The sequence below is a fragment of the Rhinoderma darwinii genome, unplaced genomic scaffold (assembly GCF_050947455.1).
Source record: "Rhinoderma darwinii isolate aRhiDar2 unplaced genomic scaffold, aRhiDar2.hap1 Scaffold_4280, whole genome shotgun sequence".
Taxonomy (NCBI): domain Eukaryota; kingdom Metazoa; phylum Chordata; class Amphibia; order Anura; family Rhinodermatidae; genus Rhinoderma; species Rhinoderma darwinii.
The window spans coordinates 53419-71894 of record NW_027463806.1 but is presented as its reverse complement, the minus strand read 5'-3'; the positions used below and the strand labels follow the sequence as shown (position 1 = coordinate 71894).

Below are 18476 nucleotides of genomic sequence, written 5' to 3'. Positions count from 1 at the left end.
ATCGATTAAAAAGGACTATGGATTAAAGCATTTAATGTCAATGGCCATTCTAAGCTGAATGTGCCTGCTCTCGTCAGATCGCAGAAGTTACATAGCTTAAGGCCTCGCTAGTATCAGTGTGGGAGACTGTCTGGGAATCCGTGGTGCGGTTGACTTTTTATTATGTTGTTTAGATTTTGTTTCACAATAGATTAAATAGGACTATGGATTAAGGCTTTTAATGTCAATGGCTATTCTAAGCTGAATGTGCCTGCTCTCGTCAGATCGCAGAAGTTACACAGCTTAAGGCCTCGCTAGTACCAGTGTGGGAGACTGTCTGGGAATCCGTGGTGCGGTTGACTTTTTATTATGTCGTTTAGATTTTGTTTCACAATCGATTAAAAAGGGCTATGGATTAAAGCATTTAACGTCAATTGCCATTCTAAGCTGAATGTGCCTGCCCTCGTTAGATCGCAGAAGTTACACAGCTTAACGCCTCGCTAGTACCAGTGTGGGAGACTGTATGGGAATCCGTGGTGCGGTTGACTTTTTATTATCTCGTTTAGATTTTGTTTCACAATAGATTAAATAGGACTATGGATTAAGGCTTTTTAATGTCAATGGCCATTCTAAGCTGAATGTTCATGCTCTCGTCAGATCGCAGAAGTTACACAGCTTAAGGCCTCGCTAGTACCAGTGTGGGAGACTGTCTGGGAATCCGTGGTGCGGTTGACTTTTTATTATGTCGTTTAGATTTTGTTTCACAATCGATTAAAAAGAACTATGGATTAAAGCATTTAATGTCAATGGCCATTCTAAGCTGAATGTGCCTGCTCTCGTCAGATCGCAGAAGATACACAGCTTAAGGCCTCGCTAGTACCAGTGTGGGAGACTGTCTGGGAATCCGTGGTGCGGTTGACTTTTTATTATGTCGTTTAGATCTTGTTTCACAATCGATTAAAAAGGACTATGGATTAAAGCATTTAATGTCAATGGCCATTCTAAACTGAATGTGCCTGCTCTCGTCAGATCGCAGAAGTTACACAGCTTAAGGCCTCGCTAGTACCAATGTTGGAGACTGTCTGGGAATCCGTGGTGCGGTTGCCTTTTTATTATGTCGTTTAGATTTTGTTTCACAATAGATTAAATAGGACTATGGATTAAAGCATTTAACGGCAATGGCCATTCTAAGCTTAATGTGCCAGCTCTCGTCAGAACGCAGAAGTTAAACAGCTTAAGGCCTCGCTAGTACCAGTGTGGGAGACTGTCTGGGAATCCGTGGTGCGGTTGAATTTTTATTATGTCGTTTAGATTTTGTTTCACAATCGATTAAAAAGGACTATGGATTAAAGCATTTAATGTCAATGGCCATTCTAAGCTGAATGTCCCTGCTCTCGTCAGGTCGCAGAAGTTACACAGCTTAAGGCCTCGCTAGTACCAGTGTGGGAGACTGTCTGGAAATCCGTGGTGCAGTTGGCTTTTTATTATGTCGTTTAGATTTTGTTTCACAATCGATTAAAAAGGACTATGGATTAAAGCATTTAATGTCAATGGCCATTCTAAGCTGAATGTGCCTGCCCTCGTTAGATCGCAGAAGTTGCACAGTTTAACGCCTCGCTAGTACCAGTGTGGGAGACTGTCTGGGAATCTGTGGTGTGGTTGACTTTTTATTATGTCGTTTAGATTTTGTTTCACAATAGATTAAATAGGACTATGGATTAAAGCATTTAACGTCAATGGCCATTCTAAGCTGAATGTGCGTGCTCTCGTCAGATCGCAGAAGTTACACAGCTTAAGGCCTCGCTAGTACCAGTGTGGGAGACTGTCTGGGAATCCGTGGTGCGGTTGACTTTTTATTATGTCGTTTAGATTTTGTTTCACAATAGATTAAATAGGACTATGGATTAAAGCCTTTAACGTCAATGGCCATTCTAAGCTGAATGTGCCTGCTCTCGTCAGAACGCAGAAGTTACACAGCTTAAGGCCTCGCTAGTACTAGTGTGGGAGACTGTCTGGGAATCCGTGGTGCGGTTGACTTTTTATTATGTCGTTTAGATTTTGTTTCACAATCGATTAAAAAGGACTATGGATTAAAGCATTTAATGTCAATGGCCATTCTAAGCTGAATGTGCCTGCTCTCGTCAGATCGCAGAAGTTACATAGCTTAAGGCCTCGCTAGTATCAGTGTGGGAGACTGTCTGGGAATCCGTGGTGCGGTTGACTTTTTATTATGTTGTTTAGATTTTGTTTCACAATAGATTAAATAGGACTATGGATTAAGGCTTTTAATGTCAATGGCTATTCTAAGCTGAATGTGCCTGCTCTCGTCAGATCGCAGAAGTTACACAGCTTAAGGCCTCGCTAGTACCAGTGTGGGAGACTGTCTGGGAATCCGTGGTGCGGTTGACTTTTTATTATGTCGTTTAGATTTTGTTTCACAATCGATTAAAAAGGACTATGGATTAAAGCATTTAACGTCAATTGCCATTCTAAGCTGAATGTGCCTGCCCTCGTTAGATCGCAGAAGTTACACAGCTTAACGCCTCGCTAGTACCAGTGTGGGAGACTGTCTGGGAATCCGTGGTGCGGTTGACTTTTTATTATCTCGTTTAGATTTTGTTTCACAATAGATTAAATAGGACTATGGATTAAAGCATTTAACGTCAATGGCCATTCTAAGCTGAATGTGCCTGCTCTCGTCAGATCGCAGAAGTTACACAGCTTAAGGCCTCGCTAGTACCAGTGTGGGAGACTGTCTGGGAATCCGTGGTGCGGTTGAATTTTTATTATGTCGTTTAGATTTTGTTTCACAATCGATTAAAAAGGACTATGGATTAAAGCCTTTAATGTCAATGGCCATTCTAAGCTGAATGTCCCTGCTCTCGTCAGATCGCAGAAGTTACACAGCTTAAGGCCTCGCTGGTACCAGTGTGGGAGACTGTCTGGGAATGCGTGGTGCGGTCGACTTTTTATTATGTTGTTTAGATTTTGTTTCACAATAGATTAAATAGGACTATGGATTACGGCTTTTAATGTCAATGGCCATTCTAAGCTGAATGTGCCTGCTCTCGTCAGATCGCAGAAGTTACACAGCTTAAGGCCTCGCTAGTACCAGTGTGGGAGACTGTCTGGGAATCCGTGGTGCGGTTGACTTTTTATTATGTCGTTTAGATTTTGTTTCACAATCGATTAAAAAGGACTATGGATTAAAGCATTTAATGTCAATGGCCATTCTAAACTGAATGTGCCTGCTCTCGTCAGAACGCAGAAGTTACATAGCTTAAGTCCTCGCTAGTACCAGTGTGGGAGACTGTCTGGGAATCTGTGGTGCGGTTGACTTTTTATTATGTTGTTTAGATTTTGTTTCACAATAGATTAAATAGGACTATGGATTAAGGCTTTTAAGGTCAATGGCCATTCTAAGCTGAATGTGCCTGCTCTCGTCAGATCGCAGAAGTTACACAGCTTAAGGCCTCGCTAGTACTAGTGTGGGAGACTGTCTGGGAATCCGTGGTGCGGTTGGCTTTTTATTATGTCGTTTAGATTTTGTTTCACAATCGATTAAAAAGGACTATGGATTAAAGAATTTTAAGTCAATGCTCATTCTAAGCTGAATGTGCCTGCTCTCGTTAGATCGCAGAAGTTACACAGCTTAACGCCTCGCTAGTACCAGTGTGGGAGACTGTCTGGGAATCCGTGGTGTGGTTGAGTTTTTATTATGTCGTTTAGATTTTGTTTCACAATCGATTAAAAAGGACTATGGATTAAAGCATTTAATGTCAAAGGCCATTCTAAGCTGAATGTGCCTGCTCTCGTCAGATCGCAGAAGTTACACAGCTTAAGGCCTCAATAGTACCAGTGTGGGAGACTGTCTGGGAATCCGTGGTGCGGTTGACTTTTTATTATGTCGTTTAGATTTTGTTTCACAATAGATTAAATAGGACTATGGATTAAAACATTTAACGTCAATGGCCATTCTAAGCTGTATGTGCCTGCTCTCGTCAGAACGCAGAAGTTACACAGCTTAAGGCCTCGCTAGTACCAGTGTGGGAGACTGTCTGGGAATCCGTGGTGCGGTTGAATTTTTATTATGTCGTTTAGATTTTGTTTCACAATCGATTAAAAAGGACTATGGATTAAAGCATTTAATGTCAATGGCCATTCTAAACTGAATGTCCCTGCTCTCGTCAGATCGCAGAAGTTACACAGCTTAGGGCCTCGCTAGTACCAGTGTGGGAGACTGTCTGGGAGTCCGTGGTGCAGTTGACTTTTAATTATGTTGTTTAGATTTTGTTTCACAATAGATTAAATAGGACTATGGATTAAGGCTTTTAATGTCAATGGCCATTCTAAGCTGAATGTGCCTGCTCTCGTCAGATCGCAGAAGTTACACAGCTTAAGTCCTCGCTAGTACCAGTGTGGGAGACTGTCTGGGAATCCGTGGTGCGGTTGACTTTTTATTATGTCGTTTAGATTTTGTTTCGCAATCGATTAAAAAGGACTATGGATTAAAGCATTTAACGTCAATGGCCATTCTAAGCTGAATGTGCCTGCTCTCGTCAGAACGCAGAAGTTACATAGCTTAAGTCCTCGCTAGTACCAGTGTGGGAGACTGTCTGGGAATCCGTGGTGCGGTTGACTTTTTATTATGTTGTTTAGATTTTGTTTCACAATAGATTAAATAGGACTATGGATTAAGGTTTTTAATGGCAATGGCCATTCTAAACTGAATGTGCCTGCTCTCGTCAGATTGCAGAAGTTACACAGCTTAAGGCCTCGCTAGTACCAGTGTGGGAGACTGTCTGGGAATCCGTGGTGCGGTTGCCTTTTTATTATGTCGTTTAGATTTTGTTTCACAATCGATTAAAAAGGACTATGGATTAAAGCATTTAAAGTCAATGGCCATTCTAAGCTGAATGTGCCTGCTCTCGTTAGATCGCAGAAGTTACACAGCTTAACGCCTCGCTAGTACCAGTGTGGGAGACTGTCTGGGAATCCGTGGTGCGGTTGACTTTTTATTATGTCGTTTTTATTATGTCGTTTAGATTTTGTTTCACAATAGATTAAATAGGACTATGGATTAAAGCATTTAACGTCAATGGCCATTCTAAACTGAATGTGCCTGCTCTCGTCAGATTGCAGAAGTTACACAGCTTAAGGCCTCGCTAGTACCAGTGTGGGAGACTGTCTGGGAATCCGTGGTGCGGTTGCCTTTTTATTATGTCGTTTAGATTTTGTTTCACAATCGATTAAAAAGGACTATGGATTAAAGCATTTAAAGTCAATGGCCATTCTAAGCTGAATGTGCCTGCTCTCGTTAGATCGCAGAAGTTACACAGCTTAACGCCTCGCTAGTACCAGTGTGGGAGACTGTCTGGGAATCCGTGGGGCGGTTGACTTTTTATTATGTCGTTTAGATTTTGTTTCACAATAGATTAAATAGGACTATGGATTAAAGCATTTAACGTCAATGGCCATTCTAAGCTGAATGTGCCTGCTCTCGTCCGAACGCAGAAGTTACACAGCTTAAGGCCTCGCTAGTACCAGTGTGGGAGACTGTCTGGGAATCTGTGGTGGGGTTGAGTTTTTATTATGTCGTTTAGATTTTGTTTCACAATCGATTAAAAAGGACTATGGATTAAAGCCTTTAATGTCAATGGCCATTCTAAGCTGAATGTCCCTGCTCTCGTCAGATCGCAGAAGTTACACAGCTTAAGGCCTCGCTGGTAACAGTGTGGGAGACTGTCTGGGAATGCGTGGTGCGGTTGACTATTTATTATGTTGTTTAGATTTTGTTTCACAATAGATTAAATAGGACTATGGATTAAGGCTTTTAATGTCAATGGCCATTCTAAGCTGAATGTGCCTGCTCTCGTCAGATCGCAGAAGTTACACAGCTTAAGGCCTCAATAGTACCAGTGTGGGAGACTGTCTGGGAATCCGTGGTGCGGTTGACTTTTTATTATGTCGTTTAGATTTTGTTTCACAATCGATTAAAAAGGACTATGGATTAAAGCATTTAATGTCAATGGCCATTCTGAGCTGAATGTGCCTGCTCTCGTCAGATCGCAGAAGTTACACAGCTTAAGGCCTCGCTAGTACCAGTGTGGGAGACTGTCTGGGAATCCGTGGAGCGGTTAAATTTTGATTATGTCGTTTAGATTTTGTTTCACAATCGATTAAAAAGGACTATGGATTAGAGCATTTAATGTCAATGGCCATTCTAAGCTGAAAGTCCCTGCTCTCGTCAGATCGCAGAAGTTACACAGCTTAAGGCCTCGCTAGTACCAGTGTGGGAGACTGTCTGGGAATCCGTGGTGCGGTGGACTTTTTATTATGTCGTTTAGATTTTGTTTCACAATCGATTAAAAAGGACTATGGATTAAAGCATTTAATGTCAATGGCCATTCTAAGCTGAATGTGCCTGCTCTCGTCAGATCGCAGAAGTTACACAGCATAAGGCCTCGCTAGTACCAGTGTGGGAGACTGTCTGGGAATCCGTGGTGCGGTTGACTTTTTATTATGTCGTTTAGATTTTGTTTCACAATCGATTAAAAAGGACTATGGATTAAAGCATTTAATGTCAATGGCCATTCTAAGCTGAATGTGCCTGCTCTCGTCAGATCGCAGAAGTTACACAGCTTAAGGCCTCGCTGGTACCAGTGTGGGAGACTGTCTGGGAATCCGTGGTGCGGTTGACTTTTTATTATGTCGTTTAGATTTTGTTTCACAATAGATTAAATAGGACTATGGATTAAAGCATTTAACGTCAATGGCCATTCTAAGCTGAATGTGCCAGCTCTCGTCAGAACGCAGAAGTTACACAGCTTAAGGCCTCGCTAGTACCAGTGTGGGAGACTGTCTGGGAATCCGTGGTGCGGTTGACATTTTATTATGTCGTTTAGATTTTGTTTCACAATAGATTAAATAGGACTATGGATTAAAGCGTTTAACGTCAATGGCCATTCTAAGATGAATGTGCCTGCTCTTGTCAGATCGCAGAAGTTACACAGCTTAAGGCCTCGCTAGTACCAGTGTGGGAGACTGTCTGGGAATCCGTGGTGCGGTTGACTTTTTATTATGTCATTTAGATTTTGTTTCACAATAGATTAAATAGGACTATGGATTAAAGCATTTAACGTCAATGGCCATTCTAAGCTGAATGTGCCTGCCCTCGTTAGATCGCAGAAGTTACACAACTTAACGCCTCGCTAGTACCAGTGTGGGAGACTGTCTGGGAATCCGTGGTGCGGTTGACTTTTTATTATGTCGTTTAGATTTTGTTTCACAATAGATTAAATAGGACTATGGATTAAAGCATTTAACGTCAATGGCCATTCTAAGCTGAATGTGCCTGCTCTCGTCAGATCGCAGAAGTTACACAGCTTAAGGCCTCGCTAGTACCAGTGTGGGAGACTGTCTGGGAATCCGTGGTGCGGTTTACTTTTTATTATGTCGTTTAGATTTTGTTTCACAATAGATTAAATAGGACTATGGATTAAAGTATTTAACGTCAATGGCCATTCTAAGCTGAATGTGCCTGCTCTAGTCAGAACGCAGAAGTTACACAGCTTAAGGCCTCGCTAGTACCAGTGTGGGAGACTGTCTGGGAATCCGTGGTGCGGTTGAATTTTTATTATGTCGTTTAGATTTTGTTTCACAATCGATTAAAAAGGACTATGGATTAAAGAATTAACGTCAATGGCCATTCTAAGCTGAATGTCCCTGCTCTCGTCAGATCGCAGAAGTTACACAGCTTAAGGCCTCGCTAGTACCAGTGTGGGAGACTGTCTGGGAATCCGTGGTGCGGTTGACTTTTTATTATGTCGTTTAGATTTTGTTTCACAATAGATTAAATAGGACTATGGATTAAAGCATTTAACGTCAATGGCCATTCTAAGCTGAATGTGCCTGCTCTAGTCAGAACGCAGAAGTTACACAGCTTAAGGCCTCGCTAGTACCATTGTGGGAGACTGTCTGGGAATCCGTGGTGCGGTTGAATTTTTATTATGTCGTTTAGATTTTGTTTCACAATCGATTAAAAAGGACTATGGATTAAAGAATTTAACGTCAATGGCCATTCTAAGCTGAATGTCCCTGCTCTCGTCAGATCGCAGAAGTTACACAGCTTAAGCCCTCGCTAGCACCAGTGTGGGAGACTGTCTGGGAATCCGTTGTGCTGTTGACTTTTTATTATGTCGTTTAGATTTTGTTTCACAATCGATTAAAAAGGACTATGGATTAAAGCATTTAATGTCAATGGCCATTCTAAGCTGAATGTGCCTGCTCTCGTCAGATCGCAGAAGTTACACTGCTTAAGGCCTCGCTAGTACCAGTGTGGGAGACTGTCTGGGAATCCGTGGTGCGGTTGAATTTTTATTATGTCGTTTAGATTTTGTTTCACAATCGATTAAAAAGGACTATGGATTAAAGCATTTAACGTCAATGGCCATTCTAAGCTGAATGTGCCTGCTCTCGTCAGAACGCAGAAGTTACATAGCTTAAGTCCTCGCTAGTACCAGTGTGGGAGACTGTCTGGGAATCCGTGGTGCGGTTGACTTTTTATTATGTTGTTTAGATTTTGTTTCACAATAGATTAAATAGGACTATGGATTAAGACTTTTAATGTCAATGGCCATTCTAAGCTGAATGTGCCTGCTCTCGTCAGATCGCAGAAGTTACACAGCTTAAGGCCTCGCTAGTACCAGTGTGGGAGACTGTCTGGGAATCCGTGGTGCGGTTGACTTTTTATTATGTCGTTTAGATTTTGTTTCACAATCGATTAAAAAGGACTATGGATTAAAGCATTTAAAGTCAATGCTCATTCTAAGCTGAATGTGCCTGCTCTCGTTAGATCGCAGAAGTTACACAGCTAAACGCCTCGCTAGTACCAGTGTGGGAGACTGTCTGGGAATCCGTGGTGCGGTTGACTTTTTATTATGTCGTTTAGATTTTGTTTCACAATAGATTAAATAGGACTATGGATTAAAGCATTTAACGTCAATGGCCATTCTAAGCTGAATGTGCCTGCTCTCGTCCGAACGCAGAAGTTACACATCTTAAGCCCTCGCTAGTACCAGTGTGGGAGACTGTCTGGGAATCCGTGGTGCGGTTGAGTTTTTATTATGTCGTTTAGATTTTGTTTCACAATCGATTAAAAAGGACTATGGATTAAAGCCTTTAATGTCACTGGCTATTCTAAGCTGAATGTGCCTGCTCTCGTCAGATCGCAGAAGTTACACAGCTTAAGGCCTTGCTAGTACTAGTGTGGGAGACTGTCTGGGAATCTGTGGTGCGGTTGACTTTTTATTATGTCGTTTAGATTTTGTTTCACAATCGATTAAAAAGGACTATGGATTAAAGCATTTAATGTCAATGGCCATTCTTAGCTGAATGTGCCTGCTCTCGTCAGATCGCAGAAGTTACCCAGCTTAAGGCCTCGCTAGTACCAGTGTGGGAGACTGTCCCAGAATCCGTTGTGCGGTTGAATTTTTATTATGTCGTTTAGATTTTGTTTCACAATCGATTAAAAAGGACTATGGATTAAACCATTTAATGTCAATGGCCATTCTAAGCTGAATGTCCCTGCTCTCGTCAGATCGCAGAAGTTACACAGCTTAAGGCCTCGCTAGTACCAGTGTGGGAGACTGTCTGGGAATCCGTGGTGCTGTTGACTTTTTATTATGTCGTTTAGATTTTGTTTCACAATCGATTAAAAAGGACTATGGATTAAAGCATTTAATGTCATTGGCCATTCTAAGCTGAATGTGCCTGCTCTCGTCAGATCGCAGAAGTTACACAGCTTAAGGCCTCGCTAGTACCAGTGTGGGAGACTGTCTGGGAATCCGTGGTGCGGTTGACTTTTTATTATGTCGTTTAGATTTTGTTTCACAATCGATTAAAAAGGACTATGGATTAAAGCATTTAAAGTCAATGCTCATTCTAAGCTGAATGTGCCTGCTCTCGTCAGATCGCAGAAGTTACACAGCTTAAGGCCTCGCTAGTACCAGTGTGGGAGACTGTCTGGGAATCCGTGGTGCGGTTGACTTTTTATTATGTTGTTTAGATTTTGTTTCACAATAGATTAAATAGGACTATGGATTAAGGCTAATAATGTCAATGGCCATTCTAAGCTGAATGTGCCTGCTCTCGTCAGATCGCAGAAGTTACACAGCTTAAGGCCTCGCTAGTACCAGTGTGGGAGACTGTCTGGGAATCCGCCGTTCGGTTGACTTTTTATTATGTCGTTTAGATTTTGTTTCACAATCGATTAAAAAGGACTATGGATTAAAGCACTTAATGTCAATGGCCATTCTAAGCTGAATGTGCCTGCTCTCGTCAGATCGCAGAAGTTACACTGCTTAAGGCCTCGCTAGTACCAGTGTGGGAGACTGTCTAGGAATCCGTGGTGCGGTTGAATTTTTATTATGTCGTTTAGATTTTGTTTCACAATCGATTAAAAAGGACTATGGATTAAAGCATTTAACGCCAATGGCCATTCTAAGCTGAATGTGCCTGCTCTCGTCAGAACGCAGAAGTTACATAGCTTAAGTCCTCGCTAGTACCAGTGTGGGAGACTGTCTGGGAATCCGTGGTGCGGTTGACTTTTTATTATGTTGTTTAGATTTTGTTTCACAATAGATTAAATAGGACTATGGATTAAGACTTTTAATGTCAATGGCCATTCTAAGCTGATTGTGCCTGCTCTCGTCAGATCGCAGAAGTTACACAGCTTAAGGCCTCGCTAGTACCAGTGTGGGAGACTGTCTGGGAATCCGTAGTGCGGTTGACTTTTTATTATGTCGTTTAGATTTTGTTTCACAATCGATTAAAAAGGACTATGGATTAAAGCATTTAAAGTCAATGCTCATTCTAAGCTGGATGTGCCTGCTCTCGTTAGATCGCAGAAGTTACACAGCTAAACGCCTCGCTAGTACCAGTGTGGGAGACTGTCTGGGAATCCGTGGTGCGGTTGACTTTTTATTATGTCGTTTAGATTTTGTTTCACAATAGATTAAATAGGACTATGGATTAAAGCATTTAACGTCAATGGCCATTCTAAGCTGAATGTTCCTGCTCTCGTCCGAACGCAGAAGTTACACAGCTTAAGGCCTCGCTAGTACTAGTGTGGGAGACTGTCTGGGAATCCGTGGTGCGGTTGAGTTTTTATTATGTCGTTTAGATTTTGTTTCACAATCGATTAAAAAGGACTATGGATTAAAGCCTTTAATGTCAATGGCCATTCTAAGCTGAATGTCCCTGCTCTCGTCAGATCGCAGAAGTTACACAGCTTAAGGCCTCGCTAGTACCAGTGTGGGAGACTGTCTGGGAATCCGTGGTGCTGTTGACTTTTTATTATGTCGTTTAGATTTTGTTTCACAATCGATTAAAAAGGACTATGGATTAAAGCATTTAATGTCAATGGCCATTCTAAGCTGAATGTGCCTGCTCTCGTCAGATCGCAGAAGTTACACAGCTTAAGGCCTCGCTAGTACCAGTGTGGGAGACTGTCTGGGAATCCGTGGTGCGGTTGACTTTTTATTATGTCGTTTAGATTTTGTTTCACAATCGATTAAAAAGGACTATGGATTAAAGCATTTAAAGTCAATGCTCATTCTAAGCTGAATGTGCCTGCTCTCGTTAGATCGCAGAAGTTACACAGCTTAACGCCTCGCTAGTACCAGTGTGGGAGACTGTCTGGAAATCCGTGGTGCGGTTGACTTTTTATTATGTCGTTTAGATTTTGTTTCACAATAGATTAAATAGGACTATGGATTAAAGCATTTAACGTCAATGGCCATTCTAAGCTGAATGTGCCTGCTCTCGTCCCAACGCAGAAGTTACACAGCTTAAGGCCTCGCTAGTACCAGTGTGGGGAGACTGTGTGGGAGACTGTGTGGGAATCCGTGGTGCGGTTGACTTTTTATTATGTCGTTTCGATTTTGTTTCACAATCGATTAAAAAGGACTATGGATTAAAGCCTTTAATGTCAATGGCCATTCTAAGCTGAATGTCCCTGCTCTCGTCAGATCGCAGAAGTTACACAGCTTAAGGCTCCGCTGGTACCAGTGTGGGAGACTGTCTGGGAATGCATGGTGCGGTTGACTTTTTATTATGTTGTTTAGATTTTGTTTCACAATAGATTAAATAGGACTATGGATTAAGGCTTTTAATGTCAATGGCCATTCTAAGCTGAATGTGCCTGCTCTCGTCAGATCGCAGAAGTTACACAGCTTAAGGCCTCGCTAGTACCAGTGTGGGAGACTGTCTGGGAATCCGTGGTGCGGTTGACTTTTTATTATGTCGTTTAGATTTTGTTTCACAATCGATTAAAAAGGACTATGGATTAAAGCATTTAATGTCAATGGCCATTCTAAGCTGAATGTGCCTGCTCTCGTTAGATCGCAGAAGTTACACAGCTTAACGCCTCGCTAGTACCAGTGTGGGTTACTGTCTGGGAATCCGTGGTGCGGTTGACTTTTTATTATGTCGTTTAGATTTTGTTTCACAATTGATTAAATAGGACTATGGATTAAAGCATTTAACGTCAATGGCCATTCTAAGCTGAATGTGCCTGCTCTCGTCAGATCGCAGAAGTTACACAGCTTAAGGCCTCGCTAGTACCAGTGTGGGAGACTGTCTGGGAATCCGTGGTGCGGTTGACTTTTTATTATGTTGTTTAGATTTTGTTTCACAATAGATTAAATAGGACTATGGATTAAGGCTTTTAATGTCAATGGCCATTCTAAGCTGAATGTGCCTGCTCTAGTCAGAATGCAGAAGTTACACAGCTTAAGGCCTCGCTAGTACCAGTGTGGGAGACTGTCTGGGAATCCGTGGTGCTGTTGACTTTTTATTATGTCGTTTAGATTTTGTTTCACAATCGATTAAAAAGGACTATGGATTAAAGCATTTAATGTCATTGGCCATTCTAAGCTGAATGTGCCTGCTCTCGTCAGATCGCAGAAGTTACACAGCTTAAGGCCTCGCTAGTACCAGTGTGGGAGACTGTCTGGGAATCCGTGGTGCGGTTGACTTTTTATTATGTCGTTTAGATTTTGTTTCACAATCGATTAAAAAGGACTATGGATTAAAGCATTTAAAGTCAATGCTCATTCTAAGCTGAATGTGCCTGCTCTCGTCAGATCGCAGAAGTTACACAGCTTAAGGCCTCGCTAGTACCAGTGTGGGAGACTGTCTGGGAATCCGTGGTGCGGTTGACTTTTTATTATGTTGTTTAGATTTTGTTTCACAATAGATTAAATAGGACTATGGATTAAGGCTAATAATGTCAATGGCCATTCTAAGCTGAATGTGCCTGCTCTCGTCAGATCGCAGAAGTTACACAGCTTAAGGCCTCGCTAGTACCAGTGTGGGAGACTGTCTGGGAATCCGTGGTTCGGTTGACTTTTTATTATGTCGTTTAGATTTTGTTTCACAATCGATTAAAAAGGACTATGGATTAAAGCACTTAATGTCAATGGCCATTCTAAGCTGAATGTGCCTGCTCTCGTCAGATCGCAGAAGTTACACTGCTTAAGGCCTCGCTAGTACCAGTGTGGGAGACTGTCTAGGAATCCGTGGAGCGGTTGAATTTTTATTATGTCGTTTAGATTTTGTTTCACAATCGATTAAAAAGGACTATGGATTAAAGCATTTAACGTCAATGGCCATTCTAAGCTGAATGTGCCTGCTCTCGTCAGAACGCAGAAGTTACATAGCTTAAGTCCTCGCTAGTACCAGTGTGGGAGACTGTCTGGGAATCCGTGGTGCGGTTGACTTTTTATTATGTTGTTTAGATTTTGTTTCACAATAGATTAAATAGGACTATGGATTAAGACTTTTAATGTCAATGGCCATTCTAAGCTGATTGTGCCTGCTCTCGTCAGATCGCAGAAGTTACACAGCTTAAGGCCTCGCTAGTACCAGTGTGGGAGACTGTCTGGGAATCCGTGGTGCGGTTGACTTTTTATTATGTCGTTTAGATTTTGTTTCACAATCGATTAAAAAGGACTATGGATTAAAGCATTTAAAGTCAATGCTCATTCTAAGCTGGATGTGCCTGCTCTCGTTAGATCGCAGAAGTTACACAGCTAAACGCCTCGCTAGTACCAGTGTGGGAGACTGTCTGGGAATCCGTGGTGCGGTTGACTTTTTATTATGTCGTTTAGATTTTGTTTCACAATAGATTAAATAGGACTATGGATTAAAGCATTTAACGTCAATGGCCATTCTAAGCTGAATGTTCCTGCTCTCGTCCGAACGCAGAAGTTACACAGCTTAAGGCCTCGCTAGTTCTAGTGTGGGAGACTGTCTGGGAATCCGTGGTGCGGTTGAGTTTTTATTATGTCGTTTAGATTTTGTTTCACAATCGATTAAAAAGGACTATGGATTAAAGCCTTTAATGTCAATGGCCATTCTAAGCTGAATGTCCCTGCTCTCGTCAGATCGCAGAAGTTACACAGCTTAAGGCCTCGCTAGTACCAGTGTGGGAGACTGTCTGGGAATCCGTGGTGCTGTTGACCTTTTATTATGTCGTTTAGATTTTGTTTCACAATCGATTAAAAAGGACTATGGATTAAAGCATTTAATGTCAATGGCCATTCTAAGCTGAATGTGCCTGCTCTCGTCAGATCGCAGAAGTTACACAGCTTAAGGCCTCGCTAGTACCAGTGTGGGAGACTGTCTGGGAATCCGTGGTGCGGTTGACTTTTTATTATGTCGTTTAGATTTTGTTTCACAATCGATTAAAAAGGACTATGGATTAAAGCATTTAAAGTCAATGCTCATTCTAAGCTGAATGTGCCTGCTCTCGTTAGATCGCAGAAGTTACACAGCTTAACGCCTCGCTAGTACCAGTGTGGGAGACTGTCTGGAAATCCGTGGTGCGGTTGACTTTTTATTATGTCGTTTAGATTTTGTTTCACAATAGATTAAATAGGACTATGGATTAAAGCATTTAACGTCAATGGCCATTCTAAGCTGAATGTGCCTGCTCTCGTCCCAACGCAGAAGTTACACAGCTTAAGGCCTCGCTAGTACCAGTGTGGGAGACTGTGTGGGAATCCGTGGTGCGGTTGACTTTTTATTATGTCGTTTCGATTTTGTTTCACAATCGATTAAAAAGGACTATGGATTAAAGCCTTTAATGTCAATGGCCATTCTAAGCTGAATGTCCCTGCTCTCGTCAGATCGCAGAAGTTACACAGCTTAAGGCTCCGCTGGTACCAGTGTGGGAGACTGTCTGGGAATGCATGGTGCGGTTGACTTTTTATTATGTTGTTTAGATTTTGTTTCACAATAGATTAAATAGGACTATGGATTAAAGCATTTAATGTCAATGGCCATTCTAAGCTGAATGTGCCTGCTCTCGTTAGATCGCAGAAGTTACACAGCTTAACGCCTCGCTAGTACCAGTGTGGGTTACTGTCTGGGAATTCGTGGTGCGGTTGACTTTTTATTATGTCGTTTAGATTTTGTTTCACAATTGATTAAATAGGACTATGGATTAAAGCATTTAACGTCAATGGCCATTCTAAGCTGAATGTGCCTGCTCTCGTCAGATCGCAGAAGTTACACAGCTTAAGGCCTCGCTAGTACCAGTGTGGGAGACTGTCTGGGAATCCGTGGTGCGGTTGACTTTTTATTATGTTGTTTAGATTTTGTTTCACAATAGATTAAATAGGACTATGGATTAAGGCTTTTAATGTCAATGGCCATTCTAAGCTGAATGTGCCTGCTCTAGTCAGAACGCAGAAGTTACACAGCTTAAGGCCTCGCTAGTACCAGTGTGGGAGACTGTCTGGGAATCCGTGGTGCTGTTGACTTTTTATTATGTCGTTTAGATTTTGTTTCACAATCGATTAAAAAGGACTATGGATTAAAGCATTTAATGTCATTGGCCATTCTAAGCTGAATGTGCCTGCTCTCGTCAGATCGCAGAAGTTACACAGCTTAAGGCCTCGCTAGTACCAGTGTGGGAGACTGTCTGGGAATCCGTGGTGCGGTTGACTTTTTATTATGTCGTTTAGATTTTGTTTCACAATCGATTAAAAAGGACTATGGATTAAAGCATTTAAAGTCAATGCTCATTCTAAGCTGAATGTGCCTGCTCTCGTCAGATCGCAGAAGTTACACAGCTTAAGGCCTCGCTAGTACCAGTGTGGGAGACTGTCTGGGAATCCGTGGTGTGGTTGAATTTTTATTATGTCGTTTAGATTTTGTTTCACAATCGATTAAAAAGGACTATGGATTAAAGAATTTAACGTCAATGGCCATTCTAAGCTGAATGTCCCTGCTCTCGTCAGATCGCAGAAGTTACACAGCTTAAGGCCTCGCTAGTACCAGTGTGGGAGACTGTCTGGGAATCCGTGGTGCGGTTGACTTTTTATTATGTCGTTTAGATTTTGTTTCACAATAGATTAAATAGGACTATGGATTAAAGCATTTAACGTCAATGGCCATTCTAAGCTGAATGTGCCTGCTCTAGTCAGAACGCAGAAGTTACACAGCTTAAGGCCTCGCTAGTACCATTGTGGGAGACTGTCTGGGAATCCGTGGTGCGGTTGAATTTTTATTATGTCGTTTAGATTTTGTTTCACAATCGATTAAAAAGGACTATGGATTAAAGAATTTAACGTCAATGGCCATTCTAAGCTGAATGTCCCTGCTCTCGTCAGATCGCAGAAGTTACACAGCTTAAGGCCTCGCTAGTACCAGTGTGGGAGACTGTCTAGGAATCCGTGGTGCGGTTGAACTTTTATTATGTCGTTTAGATTTTGTTTCACAATCGATTAAAAAGGACTATGGATTAAAGCATTTAACGTCAATGGCCATTCTAAGCTGAATGTGCCTGCTCTCGTCAGAACGCAGAAGTTACATAGCTTAAGTCCTCGCTAGTACCAGTGTGGGAGACTGTCTGGGAATCCGTGGTGCGGTTGACTTTTTATTATGTTGTTTAGATTTTGTTTCACAATAGATTAAATAGGACTATGGATTAAGACTTTTAATGTCAATGGCCATTCTAAGCTGAATGTGCCTGCTCTCGTCAGATCGCAGAAGTTACACAGCTTAAGGCCTCGCTAGTACCAGTGTGGGAGACTGTCTGGGAATCCGTGGTGCGATTGACTTTTTATTATGTCGTTTAGATTTTGTTTCACAATCGATTAAAAAGGACTATGGATTAAAGCATTTAAAGTCAATGCTCATTCTAAGCTGAATGTGCCTGCTCTCGTTAGATCGCAGAAGTTACACAGCTAAACGCCTCGCTAGTACCAGTGTGGGAGACTGTCTGGGAATCCGTGGTGCGGTTGACTTTTTATTATGTCGTTTAGATTTTGTTTCACAATAGATTAAATAGGACTATGGATTAAAGCATTTAACGTCAATGGCCATTCTAAGCTGAATGTGCCTGCTCTCGTCCGAACGCAGAAGTTACACATCTTAAGCCCTCGCTAGTACCAGTGTGGGAGACTTTCTGGGAATCCGTGGTGCGGTTGAGTTTTTATTATGTCGTTTAGATTTTGTTTCACAATCGATTAAAAAGGACTATGGATTAAAGCCTTTAATGTCACTGGCCATTCTAAGCTGAATGTGCCTGCTCTCGTCAGATCGCAGAAGTTACACAGCTTAAGGCCTTGCTAGTACTAGTGTGGGAGACTGTCTGGGAATCTGTGGTGCGGTTGACTTTTTATTATGTCGTTTAGATTTTGTTTCACAATCGATTAAAAAGGACTATGGATTAAAGTATTTAATGTCAATGGCCATTCTTAGCTGAATGTGCCTGCTCTCGTCAGATCGCAGAAGTTACCCAGCTTAAGGCCTCGCTAGTACCAGTGTGGGAGACTGTCCCGGAATCCGTTGTGCGGTTGAATTTTTATTATGTCGTTTAGATTTTGTTTCACAATCGATTAAAAAGGACTATGGATTAAACCATTTAATGTCAATGGCCATTCTAAACTGAATGTCCCTGCTCTCGTCAGATCGCAGAAGTTACACAGCTTAAGGCCTCGCTAGTACCAGTGTGGGAGACTGTCTGGGAATCCGTGGTGCTGTTGACTTTTTATTATGTCGTTTAGATTTTGTTTCACAATCGATTAAAAAGGACTATGGATTAAAGCATTTAATGTCATTGGCCATTCTAAGCTGAATGTGCCTGCTCTCGTCAGATCGCAGAAGTTACACAGCTTAAGGCCTCGCTAGTACCAGTGTGGGAGACTGTCTGGGAATCCGTGGTGCGGTTGACTTTTTATTATGTCGTTTAGATTTTGTTTCACAATCGATTAAAAAGGACTATGGATTAAAGCATTTAAAGTCAATGCTCATTCTAAGCTGAATGTGCCTGCTCTCGTCAGATCGCAGAAGTTACACAGCTTAAGGCCTCGCTAGTACCAGTGTGGGAGACTGTCTGGGAATCCGTGGTGCGGTTGACTTTTTATTATGTTGTTTAGATTTTGTTTCACAATAGATTAAATAGGACTATGGATTAAGGCTAATAA

General features: G+C 41.9%; 83 pseudogenes; all 83 read left to right on the top strand.

Moving 5' to 3' along the window:
- Positions 1 to 36: 36 nt before the first annotated feature.
- On the top strand, positions 37 to 155 carry LOC142711273 (5S ribosomal RNA; annotated as a pseudogene).
- A 67-nt stretch (positions 156 to 222) lies between these two features.
- LOC142711008 (5S ribosomal RNA) lies at positions 223 to 341 on the top strand (annotated as a pseudogene).
- Positions 342 to 408: 67 nt separating this feature from the next.
- LOC142711465 (5S ribosomal RNA) lies at positions 409 to 527 on the top strand (annotated as a pseudogene).
- Positions 528 to 595: 68 nt separating this feature from the next.
- LOC142711168 (5S ribosomal RNA) lies at positions 596 to 714 on the top strand (annotated as a pseudogene).
- A 67-nt stretch (positions 715 to 781) lies between these two features.
- LOC142711077 (5S ribosomal RNA) lies at positions 782 to 900 on the top strand (annotated as a pseudogene).
- A 67-nt stretch (positions 901 to 967) lies between these two features.
- LOC142711418 (5S ribosomal RNA) lies at positions 968 to 1086 on the top strand (annotated as a pseudogene).
- A 67-nt stretch (positions 1087 to 1153) lies between these two features.
- LOC142711296 (5S ribosomal RNA) lies at positions 1154 to 1272 on the top strand (annotated as a pseudogene).
- A 67-nt stretch (positions 1273 to 1339) lies between these two features.
- On the top strand, positions 1340 to 1458 carry LOC142711420 (5S ribosomal RNA; annotated as a pseudogene).
- Positions 1459 to 1711: 253 nt separating this feature from the next.
- On the top strand, positions 1712 to 1830 carry LOC142711124 (5S ribosomal RNA; annotated as a pseudogene).
- A 67-nt stretch (positions 1831 to 1897) lies between these two features.
- Positions 1898 to 2016, top strand: LOC142711410 (5S ribosomal RNA; annotated as a pseudogene).
- A 67-nt stretch (positions 2017 to 2083) lies between these two features.
- LOC142711271 (5S ribosomal RNA) lies at positions 2084 to 2202 on the top strand (annotated as a pseudogene).
- A 67-nt stretch (positions 2203 to 2269) lies between these two features.
- On the top strand, positions 2270 to 2388 carry LOC142711006 (5S ribosomal RNA; annotated as a pseudogene).
- Positions 2389 to 2455: 67 nt separating this feature from the next.
- LOC142711440 (5S ribosomal RNA) lies at positions 2456 to 2574 on the top strand (annotated as a pseudogene).
- A 67-nt stretch (positions 2575 to 2641) lies between these two features.
- Positions 2642 to 2760, top strand: LOC142711112 (5S ribosomal RNA; annotated as a pseudogene).
- A 67-nt stretch (positions 2761 to 2827) lies between these two features.
- LOC142711354 (5S ribosomal RNA) lies at positions 2828 to 2946 on the top strand (annotated as a pseudogene).
- A 67-nt stretch (positions 2947 to 3013) lies between these two features.
- Positions 3014 to 3132, top strand: LOC142711391 (5S ribosomal RNA; annotated as a pseudogene).
- Positions 3133 to 3199: 67 nt separating this feature from the next.
- Positions 3200 to 3318, top strand: LOC142711445 (5S ribosomal RNA; annotated as a pseudogene).
- Positions 3319 to 3385: 67 nt separating this feature from the next.
- Positions 3386 to 3504, top strand: LOC142710941 (5S ribosomal RNA; annotated as a pseudogene).
- A 253-nt stretch (positions 3505 to 3757) lies between these two features.
- Positions 3758 to 3876, top strand: LOC142711167 (5S ribosomal RNA; annotated as a pseudogene).
- Positions 3877 to 3943: 67 nt separating this feature from the next.
- Positions 3944 to 4062, top strand: LOC142711091 (5S ribosomal RNA; annotated as a pseudogene).
- Positions 4063 to 4129: 67 nt separating this feature from the next.
- Positions 4130 to 4248, top strand: LOC142711340 (5S ribosomal RNA; annotated as a pseudogene).
- A 67-nt stretch (positions 4249 to 4315) lies between these two features.
- Positions 4316 to 4434, top strand: LOC142711139 (5S ribosomal RNA; annotated as a pseudogene).
- A 67-nt stretch (positions 4435 to 4501) lies between these two features.
- On the top strand, positions 4502 to 4620 carry LOC142711241 (5S ribosomal RNA; annotated as a pseudogene).
- A 67-nt stretch (positions 4621 to 4687) lies between these two features.
- LOC142711326 (5S ribosomal RNA) lies at positions 4688 to 4806 on the top strand (annotated as a pseudogene).
- Positions 4807 to 4873: 67 nt separating this feature from the next.
- LOC142711329 (5S ribosomal RNA) lies at positions 4874 to 4992 on the top strand (annotated as a pseudogene).
- An 81-nt stretch (positions 4993 to 5073) lies between these two features.
- On the top strand, positions 5074 to 5192 carry LOC142711423 (5S ribosomal RNA; annotated as a pseudogene).
- Positions 5193 to 5259: 67 nt separating this feature from the next.
- On the top strand, positions 5260 to 5378 carry LOC142711444 (5S ribosomal RNA; annotated as a pseudogene).
- Positions 5379 to 5445: 67 nt separating this feature from the next.
- LOC142711399 (5S ribosomal RNA) lies at positions 5446 to 5564 on the top strand (annotated as a pseudogene).
- Positions 5565 to 5631: 67 nt separating this feature from the next.
- Positions 5632 to 5750, top strand: LOC142711434 (5S ribosomal RNA; annotated as a pseudogene).
- A 67-nt stretch (positions 5751 to 5817) lies between these two features.
- On the top strand, positions 5818 to 5936 carry LOC142710942 (5S ribosomal RNA; annotated as a pseudogene).
- Positions 5937 to 6003: 67 nt separating this feature from the next.
- On the top strand, positions 6004 to 6122 carry LOC142711446 (5S ribosomal RNA; annotated as a pseudogene).
- A 67-nt stretch (positions 6123 to 6189) lies between these two features.
- Positions 6190 to 6308, top strand: LOC142711086 (5S ribosomal RNA; annotated as a pseudogene).
- Positions 6309 to 6375: 67 nt separating this feature from the next.
- On the top strand, positions 6376 to 6494 carry LOC142711159 (5S ribosomal RNA; annotated as a pseudogene).
- Positions 6495 to 6561: 67 nt separating this feature from the next.
- On the top strand, positions 6562 to 6680 carry LOC142711061 (5S ribosomal RNA; annotated as a pseudogene).
- A 67-nt stretch (positions 6681 to 6747) lies between these two features.
- Positions 6748 to 6866, top strand: LOC142711092 (5S ribosomal RNA; annotated as a pseudogene).
- A 67-nt stretch (positions 6867 to 6933) lies between these two features.
- Positions 6934 to 7052, top strand: LOC142711347 (5S ribosomal RNA; annotated as a pseudogene).
- A 253-nt stretch (positions 7053 to 7305) lies between these two features.
- LOC142711081 (5S ribosomal RNA) lies at positions 7306 to 7424 on the top strand (annotated as a pseudogene).
- Positions 7425 to 7491: 67 nt separating this feature from the next.
- On the top strand, positions 7492 to 7610 carry LOC142711323 (5S ribosomal RNA; annotated as a pseudogene).
- Positions 7611 to 7676: 66 nt separating this feature from the next.
- Positions 7677 to 7795, top strand: LOC142710967 (5S ribosomal RNA; annotated as a pseudogene).
- A 67-nt stretch (positions 7796 to 7862) lies between these two features.
- On the top strand, positions 7863 to 7981 carry LOC142711366 (5S ribosomal RNA; annotated as a pseudogene).
- A 253-nt stretch (positions 7982 to 8234) lies between these two features.
- On the top strand, positions 8235 to 8353 carry LOC142711299 (5S ribosomal RNA; annotated as a pseudogene).
- Positions 8354 to 8420: 67 nt separating this feature from the next.
- LOC142711240 (5S ribosomal RNA) lies at positions 8421 to 8539 on the top strand (annotated as a pseudogene).
- Positions 8540 to 8606: 67 nt separating this feature from the next.
- On the top strand, positions 8607 to 8725 carry LOC142711379 (5S ribosomal RNA; annotated as a pseudogene).
- A 253-nt stretch (positions 8726 to 8978) lies between these two features.
- LOC142711459 (5S ribosomal RNA) lies at positions 8979 to 9097 on the top strand (annotated as a pseudogene).
- A 67-nt stretch (positions 9098 to 9164) lies between these two features.
- Positions 9165 to 9283, top strand: LOC142711433 (5S ribosomal RNA; annotated as a pseudogene).
- Positions 9284 to 9536: 253 nt separating this feature from the next.
- On the top strand, positions 9537 to 9655 carry LOC142711287 (5S ribosomal RNA; annotated as a pseudogene).
- A 67-nt stretch (positions 9656 to 9722) lies between these two features.
- On the top strand, positions 9723 to 9841 carry LOC142711076 (5S ribosomal RNA; annotated as a pseudogene).
- Positions 9842 to 9908: 67 nt separating this feature from the next.
- LOC142711278 (5S ribosomal RNA) lies at positions 9909 to 10027 on the top strand (annotated as a pseudogene).
- Positions 10028 to 10094: 67 nt separating this feature from the next.
- LOC142710914 (5S ribosomal RNA) lies at positions 10095 to 10213 on the top strand (annotated as a pseudogene).
- Positions 10214 to 10280: 67 nt separating this feature from the next.
- Positions 10281 to 10399, top strand: LOC142711411 (5S ribosomal RNA; annotated as a pseudogene).
- A 67-nt stretch (positions 10400 to 10466) lies between these two features.
- Positions 10467 to 10585, top strand: LOC142711370 (5S ribosomal RNA; annotated as a pseudogene).
- A 67-nt stretch (positions 10586 to 10652) lies between these two features.
- Positions 10653 to 10771, top strand: LOC142711263 (5S ribosomal RNA; annotated as a pseudogene).
- Positions 10772 to 11024: 253 nt separating this feature from the next.
- On the top strand, positions 11025 to 11143 carry LOC142711001 (5S ribosomal RNA; annotated as a pseudogene).
- Positions 11144 to 11210: 67 nt separating this feature from the next.
- On the top strand, positions 11211 to 11329 carry LOC142711165 (5S ribosomal RNA; annotated as a pseudogene).
- A 67-nt stretch (positions 11330 to 11396) lies between these two features.
- Positions 11397 to 11515, top strand: LOC142711367 (5S ribosomal RNA; annotated as a pseudogene).
- Positions 11516 to 12153: 638 nt separating this feature from the next.
- LOC142711355 (5S ribosomal RNA) lies at positions 12154 to 12272 on the top strand (annotated as a pseudogene).
- Positions 12273 to 12339: 67 nt separating this feature from the next.
- Positions 12340 to 12458, top strand: LOC142711395 (5S ribosomal RNA; annotated as a pseudogene).
- Positions 12459 to 12525: 67 nt separating this feature from the next.
- LOC142711343 (5S ribosomal RNA) lies at positions 12526 to 12644 on the top strand (annotated as a pseudogene).
- A 67-nt stretch (positions 12645 to 12711) lies between these two features.
- Positions 12712 to 12830, top strand: LOC142711082 (5S ribosomal RNA; annotated as a pseudogene).
- Positions 12831 to 12897: 67 nt separating this feature from the next.
- Positions 12898 to 13016, top strand: LOC142711075 (5S ribosomal RNA; annotated as a pseudogene).
- Positions 13017 to 13083: 67 nt separating this feature from the next.
- LOC142711277 (5S ribosomal RNA) lies at positions 13084 to 13202 on the top strand (annotated as a pseudogene).
- A 67-nt stretch (positions 13203 to 13269) lies between these two features.
- On the top strand, positions 13270 to 13388 carry LOC142711186 (5S ribosomal RNA; annotated as a pseudogene).
- A 253-nt stretch (positions 13389 to 13641) lies between these two features.
- On the top strand, positions 13642 to 13760 carry LOC142711238 (5S ribosomal RNA; annotated as a pseudogene).
- Positions 13761 to 13827: 67 nt separating this feature from the next.
- Positions 13828 to 13946, top strand: LOC142710992 (5S ribosomal RNA; annotated as a pseudogene).
- A 253-nt stretch (positions 13947 to 14199) lies between these two features.
- LOC142711282 (5S ribosomal RNA) lies at positions 14200 to 14318 on the top strand (annotated as a pseudogene).
- A 67-nt stretch (positions 14319 to 14385) lies between these two features.
- LOC142710913 (5S ribosomal RNA) lies at positions 14386 to 14504 on the top strand (annotated as a pseudogene).
- A 67-nt stretch (positions 14505 to 14571) lies between these two features.
- On the top strand, positions 14572 to 14690 carry LOC142711331 (5S ribosomal RNA; annotated as a pseudogene).
- Positions 14691 to 14943: 253 nt separating this feature from the next.
- LOC142711324 (5S ribosomal RNA) lies at positions 14944 to 15062 on the top strand (annotated as a pseudogene).
- A 253-nt stretch (positions 15063 to 15315) lies between these two features.
- Positions 15316 to 15434, top strand: LOC142711373 (5S ribosomal RNA; annotated as a pseudogene).
- Positions 15435 to 15501: 67 nt separating this feature from the next.
- On the top strand, positions 15502 to 15620 carry LOC142711319 (5S ribosomal RNA; annotated as a pseudogene).
- Positions 15621 to 15687: 67 nt separating this feature from the next.
- Positions 15688 to 15806, top strand: LOC142711011 (5S ribosomal RNA; annotated as a pseudogene).
- Positions 15807 to 15873: 67 nt separating this feature from the next.
- Positions 15874 to 15992, top strand: LOC142711074 (5S ribosomal RNA; annotated as a pseudogene).
- A 67-nt stretch (positions 15993 to 16059) lies between these two features.
- Positions 16060 to 16178, top strand: LOC142711346 (5S ribosomal RNA; annotated as a pseudogene).
- Positions 16179 to 16245: 67 nt separating this feature from the next.
- On the top strand, positions 16246 to 16364 carry LOC142710966 (5S ribosomal RNA; annotated as a pseudogene).
- A 67-nt stretch (positions 16365 to 16431) lies between these two features.
- LOC142711365 (5S ribosomal RNA) lies at positions 16432 to 16550 on the top strand (annotated as a pseudogene).
- Positions 16551 to 16617: 67 nt separating this feature from the next.
- Positions 16618 to 16736, top strand: LOC142711309 (5S ribosomal RNA; annotated as a pseudogene).
- Positions 16737 to 16803: 67 nt separating this feature from the next.
- Positions 16804 to 16922, top strand: LOC142711237 (5S ribosomal RNA; annotated as a pseudogene).
- A 67-nt stretch (positions 16923 to 16989) lies between these two features.
- LOC142710927 (5S ribosomal RNA) lies at positions 16990 to 17108 on the top strand (annotated as a pseudogene).
- A 253-nt stretch (positions 17109 to 17361) lies between these two features.
- On the top strand, positions 17362 to 17480 carry LOC142711437 (5S ribosomal RNA; annotated as a pseudogene).
- A 67-nt stretch (positions 17481 to 17547) lies between these two features.
- On the top strand, positions 17548 to 17666 carry LOC142711374 (5S ribosomal RNA; annotated as a pseudogene).
- Positions 17667 to 17919: 253 nt separating this feature from the next.
- On the top strand, positions 17920 to 18038 carry LOC142710945 (5S ribosomal RNA; annotated as a pseudogene).
- A 67-nt stretch (positions 18039 to 18105) lies between these two features.
- LOC142711071 (5S ribosomal RNA) lies at positions 18106 to 18224 on the top strand (annotated as a pseudogene).
- A 67-nt stretch (positions 18225 to 18291) lies between these two features.
- LOC142711276 (5S ribosomal RNA) lies at positions 18292 to 18410 on the top strand (annotated as a pseudogene).
- The last annotated feature ends 66 nt before the right edge of the window (positions 18411 to 18476 follow it).